The sequence below is a fragment of the Papio anubis genome, chromosome 9 (assembly GCF_008728515.1).
Source record: "Papio anubis isolate 15944 chromosome 9, Panubis1.0, whole genome shotgun sequence".
In the NCBI taxonomy this organism is placed as follows: Eukaryota; Metazoa; Chordata; class Mammalia; order Primates; family Cercopithecidae; genus Papio; species Papio anubis.
This window is the reverse complement of record NC_044984.1, coordinates 125,921,926-125,928,360: the sequence shown is the minus strand read 5'-3', so window position 1 is coordinate 125,928,360 and position 6,435 is coordinate 125,921,926. Positions and strand designations below refer to the sequence as shown.

General features: G+C 52.8%; 1 long non-coding RNA gene across 2 annotated transcripts; it reads right to left on the bottom strand.

Moving 5' to 3' along the window:
- Positions 1–1,458: 1,458 nt before the first annotated feature.
- Positions 1,459–5,985, bottom strand: LOC103876186. Of its 2 annotated transcripts, none has more exons than XR_004176258.1 (4): positions 5,617–5,985; positions 5,339–5,541; positions 4,375–4,752; positions 1,459–2,169 (listed from the first exon to the last, which is right to left on the bottom strand). It is a non-coding gene; the product is annotated as an uncharacterized LOC103876186 (long non-coding RNA). The 2 variants fall into 2 exon arrangements; XR_635303.4 differs by having other exon boundaries at positions 4,375–4,470; positions 5,617–5,832.
- Between the last annotated feature and the right edge of the window lie 450 nt (positions 5,986–6,435).

Here is a 6,435-nt window from a genome sequence, read left to right as displayed (position 1 = left end):
TCATGTGCCCACCCCTTATCCAATCACTGTGATGAGAGTGTGTGTAACTCTCATTGGCCTGATCTGGTCATGTGGTTATGTGTTATCCAATCACTGTGATGAGGATGTTTGGGACTATGATTGGCTTGATTTGGTCATGTGCCCACCTCTTATCCAATCACCATGATGAGGCTGGGCTGTATATGACTCTGATTGGCCAGCACTAGGCCACATGCTCACTGGTGATGTGAGTGGCTGGGGCAAAGTGCAGGTAGGTCCCTTTCTTCAGGGAAATCCTGATGTTGCGACAGGAGGAAGAGGAAGAGGGGGGACGTGTCACATAACATCTCCCATGGTTCTGTTCTCTAAATGCCCCTCTTTTTCCCACACTGCTGAGCAGGGCTGTTGAGGCCTGGAAGGAACTGCTGGTGAAAAGTGTGGAACTGAGCCCCTGTGCTCACCAGGTGGGCTCTGGTGAGTCCCTGTGTGTGAACACGTGTCCGGGCTGAGCCTCTGAGAGTGAGTCCCCGTGTGTGAACACCTGCCCAGAGTGAGCCCCTGAGAGTGAGCCCCTGTGTGTGAACACCTGCCTGGGGTGAGCCCCTGAGAGTGAGCCCTGTGTGTGAACACCCACCCGGGATGAACCCTGAGAGTGAGCCCCTGTGTGTGAACACCCGCCCGGGGTGAACCCTGAGAGTGAGCCCTGTGTGTGAACACCTTCCTGGGGTGAGCCCCTGAGAGTGAGCCCTGTGTGTGAACACCCACCCGGGGTGAACCCTGAGAGTGAGCCCCTGTATGTGAACACCCACCTGGGGTGAACCCTGAGAGTGAGCCCCTGTGTGTGAACACCTGTCCAGCATGGGCATCTCAGTGTGGGCATCTGAGTATGAACAGCATTACCACACCATGCTCTCTGAGGAATTCTCACTGTGAAGTTCCTGGTAATAAAAGTCAATCAAAACTCCATGTCCCATCATCCCAGCTCCCTCCACATTCCACATCTTCTTTCTGGTCTTAAAACAGGAATTAAAAGAAATTAAGAATGTGTAAGCAGACACTCAGTTGAATGTAAGAAAACGCAGTTCCCCCTGAGAAAGAGAAAAAGCTGGAGTCCTTTAAAAATTAACTGCCTGTGGCCTGGCACGGTGGCTCACGCCTGTAATCCCAGCACTTTGGGAGGCTGAGGCGGGCGGATCACGAGGTCAGGAGATCGAGGCCATCCTGGCTAACACGGTGAAACTCCGTCTCTACAAAAAATACAAAAAATTAGCCGTGTGCAGTGGCGGGCACCTGTAGTCCCAGCTACTCAGGAGGTTGAGGCAGGAGAATGGCATGAACCTGGGAGGTGGAGCTTGCAGTGAGCTGAGATCGCGCCACTGCACTCCAGCCTGGGTGACAGAGCGAGAATCCGTCCCCCCAAAAAAAAAAAAAAAAAAAAAAAAAAAAAATTAACTGCCAGTTTTTCTGTGGCTAGTGAGCCTTATCTCTCCTCCCTTCCCAGGCATTGTGAAGACCCTGTTTCTCTAGCTGTGCAGCTGCAAGGTCCCTAGGCAGATAAACTCAAGTCACAAAACACGTTTTTCCTTGAAAAGTAAGAAATGATGTAATGCATGTTTCAATTAAATAACTGTCTTTGTTTCTTGCGTCTGTAATATGCTTCCCCCTGCACAGATCCCGCCACCCCCACCTCCACACCCCGCCCCATGAAATGGTTAAAATGTAACTTAACTCTTCGTTCAGGGCTCAGTCCTTTGGGTGTTAATCTGACTAGGCCAGTGCACCTAAATAATAAATATCCTCCTCAACCCCATCGGTCGGTCTCTGATTCCTTATCAATCCTGCTACAGCCTTAGGCAGAGCCATCAGTTTGATATAATGTTTCTCGGTCTGTTTTTCGTGAACCTACACTGAGAACACATACAGAACACGAATCCTGGAATAATTCACTTGTGGAATCAAATCCAAAGCACAAGTTTGGTACCAAGGTCCACACATGAGGTGGGAATCATGCAGCAGGAAGTCCCCTGGGGAGTCCCACAGGGACCTGCATGGTGGCCACTGCCACCTGCCCCACCAGCCCAGCATGGCCCGCTTCACCCTAGTGCTTCTGCAGTTGGGCAGATGATGGTGGCTGCGAACTTGGAAGCCAAACGGTCTGTATTTGCATCGCTGTAACTTCCATAAGCCCATCTGTAAAACAGATTTGTGTGGATTCAGTAGTTGAATATAGGAGAAGCCATAAGAGGGATTCCTGGCACTTCATAAATTCTCTGGTGATGTTAGAAATGATGGCAGCAAAGAGCACGATGATCACTGTTAGACTGCAGCTTCCCAGCTGGCAAGGTGCCCACACCCCAAGGGGCAGGAAGAAACAGACAGGCAGGGACTGTGTGCTCCTGCTCAGGCTCACCTTGCCGCTGCGACGCTGGCAGCCACAGTTGCCTGCAAGACCTAAGGCCACCCACAGCGTGGTGTCCAGCCTGGCTGACCTTACCCTTTTCTGAGGGACCCTAAGTAGTTGAGGATGGTCCTGGGACATGCTTGTATATTTTAGAGGTGCAGAGTGTAGAATTTAGAAGTAAAAGCCATCGTGATTGCAATGTACTTTGAATTAATTCCAAAGAATCTAGAGAAGAAGCAAGTGCAGGAAGTTATTGGTAATTGCGGCATCCGGCTGATGGTGAGTGGGTGTTCTCCATCCCTTCTCCCTCCATTTCTACATGTTTAAAATTGTCCACAATAGAAAGATGAAAACGTGAATGAAAGTAAGTATCTGTTGCTAAAAAAAAAAAAAAAATAGAGGTGAGGTATTGTTGCAGGAATACGTCTACCTGCACAGGTTTGAAGCAACCTCCAAGGAGCCCCAAGCAGGCCCCACTGTAAATAGAGCAGGCATAACATCCTCCATTTAACCAGAGCGTCCCTGAGCCTGGGGGTCTCTCATGCATCTTTGGTGAAGGTCGTTTATGAAGCATTTGCCTGCAGCGCCCTTTTGTAAATGTCTAATCTGATGTCAGGTGGTCCCTCCAATGTCAGCCTCTGGTAGAAAAGTGCTACTCGCAGAGAAAAGCACATGCAAAACTGCAAAATAATATCCTTTCCTGCCTCCTGCAGGGCTCTGCGCTCTTGAAAAACTGCTTAACATTTCCTTAAACCCAGGGGCTATTTTCCACTCTCCTCTCCTCTCTGCGTTCCATTCAGCAATCCCGACCGGATCTAAACGAGGATGCTGCCCATTGTTTCTTTATTCAGGGAATTCTAAGGCGTTTTCTCGACGCTGAGGATTTTGAAGAGTGAATGAGAAAAGATAAACATCTTCAGAAAGAGTCTCTGGGCGCTGGCAAGCAGGGAATGAGATTTGCATTTGGGGAGGCCGGTTAGTGTGGGGGAGTTGGCAGTGTCAGAACTTGGCAGTGAACCTGAGGACGAGGACAGGAGCAGATGGGATGTTTGACTTCACCTCCTTTTTTCTCCCTGATGCATTTCAGCACAGGTCTGCTGTGCTGCACCAGCTGTGTGGCTGAGGAGGAGACGAGGAGGAGGTTCTTGGGCACAGGAGGAGTAGGGCTGGGGTGAAAGCAGCCAGCCAAGTGCGGGGGTGCGCTTGGTGGGGGAAAGCCAAAGTGCGTGGAAAAAAAAAAAAGTGCTCTCCAGGACCAGCCCTGCCCACGGCCTCCTGGCCCTCAGGGGGACTCACAGAACTGACTCAACAGGCACGCACACACAGGCACACATGCATGTATACAAGACACGTGTGCATATGAATGCACCCATGCGCATGTGCATATGTACAGACGTGTGCATGACACAGACACAGAAACATGGATCTGCACATGCACACACATGCATGCACACACAGAGACACACAAGCACACATGCACACATGCATATATACGCATGCATGTATGCCACAAACACGCACATGCACAGATACACAAACACATTCACACAGACACATGCACACACATGCATGCACACACAGAGACACACACACAAGCACACATGCACACATGCATATATACGCATGCATGTATACCACAAACACGCACATGCACAGATACACAAACACATTTACACAGACACACACATACACACACATACATGCACACACAGAGACACACACAAGCACACATGCACACATGCATGTATACGCATGCATGTATACCACAAACACACACATGCACAGATATACAAACATTCACACAGACACACACTTGCACACATATGTGCACAGAGACACAAGTACATGTACACACAGCTACATACATGCACAGAGACATGCATGCACACACGGAGGAAGCAGATACAAACAAATGTACACATAGACACGTGTGCACCCACATGCAAACACAGACTCAAGGTGCGGGAAACACCACCGCTGTGCTGTCTGCTTACCTGTGTTTAAGGACTTTTGAGTTTTTCCACCTCTGCCACATTCTGCAAACCCCGGAGAAGTGCAGCCCTTCTGGGTCATGACGGTGTCTGGTTCGCCTGCAGGAGAACATGTGGGCAGCTGCGTCATTCGCCTTCCAAGGAGACTCCCCTCCCCTCCTACCCGGGAGGACTCACCGTGGACACCTGCAGATTGCTAAGTCACCTCTCCAAGACGTTCTGGAGCCTGCTTTTCCACAATTCGAATAACTGTCGAATTTCCCACAATTCGAATAACTATAGAAAGTGTCCCCATTCATTTCAGAAAGTGGAGGGCTCAGTGGAACAGCCCAGGACCTCATGTGAGGAGGAAATGGGGGCTGCTGAGGCCAGCATTAGAGCCTGGACAGGCACAATAGAATGTCCTAAGGAATTTCTGGGGATATGGAAAATTGTACTGTTGTCTAAATTTGCTCCTCCCCTGTGGCCCCAGCCCTGCTCATGCCGTTGCGTTAGGCCAGTCAGTGAATCAATGGAACCAGTTGATCGGTTAGAGGGTCCAGGTATTGCCTGCCAATGTGAGCATGTGAGGATAGTAAAGGGCTGGCCCCTAGGTTAGGCTGGGCACTCCTGATTTGAATAAATATTACACAAAATGTCCTCCAAACAGACTGCTCCTATGCACACTGCCACCAACGGTGTGAGGGGGACTGCCCCTTCCCCCCAGGCCCTTTTCCCTTCCCTGAAGACAGCAGAACAGGTTCTATCTTTGCAATGATGAACCCAGACTCAGGCACCTTCAGTAGCTGAGCTCCCCAGAGAAGGCAGGGCCAGCCTCGTTCTGCACTTCCAGGCCATCCCACCATTGCAGGAGGCAGGGCAGGCATGTGGAGGGGAGGGGACACAGGGACGATGGGAGCCAGGTCTTTCCCCCAGGGCTTCCTCCATTCTGCTCCTGCCACAGCTCCTGGGCTCCCCTGCACCTCACCTGGCCCTGCTCCCTGCACTGGGCAGCTCAGGGACATCCGTGTCTGGGAGGAGAGGCTGCAGGGGAGGGGCTGGCAGGCGGCTGGCGTCCCTGTAGTCCGGCTGTTTTCTCCTCCTCACACACTGCTGTCTGCTCCCTGCTTGACTGGCCCCGAGGCGAAGGGCCCGGGGTCGCTGGTGAGGAGGGGCTGCAGCTGGGCTGTCCTGGGGGAGGGAAGAAGATTATAAAAGGCCCTCAGAGAGCTACACAAGACGGCCTTGTTTGGGGAACAGCCTCACCCGAACTCAGGGTTTCCTCCCACATGAGCAGGAAGAGATGGCCCAGGACCTGTGGTCAGGAGGCCCGCACTGTGTGGCTGGGGTGGGGGTCGCTGTGGGTCTATTTCTAGCTCTGGCCTCTGCCCTGCAGCCGGAGGCATTGAGTGAAGCCGTTTGCAACCTGAGGCATCCGGCCCCCCGGCCCTCCCTGCAGCTGTGACCTCATCAAAAACAGAGGCCACACTTCCCAGGGCGGGAGGGGCCGGAGGGCCCAGCTGTGAGGGTGGACGTGGCTGAGGCCTCAGCTCCCTGGGGGACCTGGGACAGGATGACCTTCCTCTATAACCTTCTGTGGCTCCCCCGTTGATGTGCAGAATAGTCCATGCCCCACCTCACCCGGGGTTCACTACCACCACTACCACCCTCAGTCCTACCCCTCTACCAGCACCCCCCACCACCTTGCCCTCCCTCTCTGGGCTGTGGCCTCGCCCACCTCCCTCTGCATCTTGGTGGAGACCAGCAGCCTCCCAGGGCAGGGCAGGAGGGCTGCTCTTTTGCATCTCGGGTGCCCAGAGTAGGGGACTCAGCAGGCCCTCACCCCAAAGACACATTGGAGTGCATAGGGTGAGACGGTATGACACCACCGGCATGTTGTGAGCACCCATGCCTTCGAAAGCCTGGAAAGTGCTGGCCACGGTTCCGAGCGGTCAGGATGCAGTGGGCTGACGGGCCCCAGGAGTCAACCTAGCCCAGCCCAGCTAGCAACAGGTGGCTCTCTGGCCTGGCAGGCCCGAGTTCAAATCCCCCGCCACGCCTCCAGTTGGGAGGGCTGTGCCCACT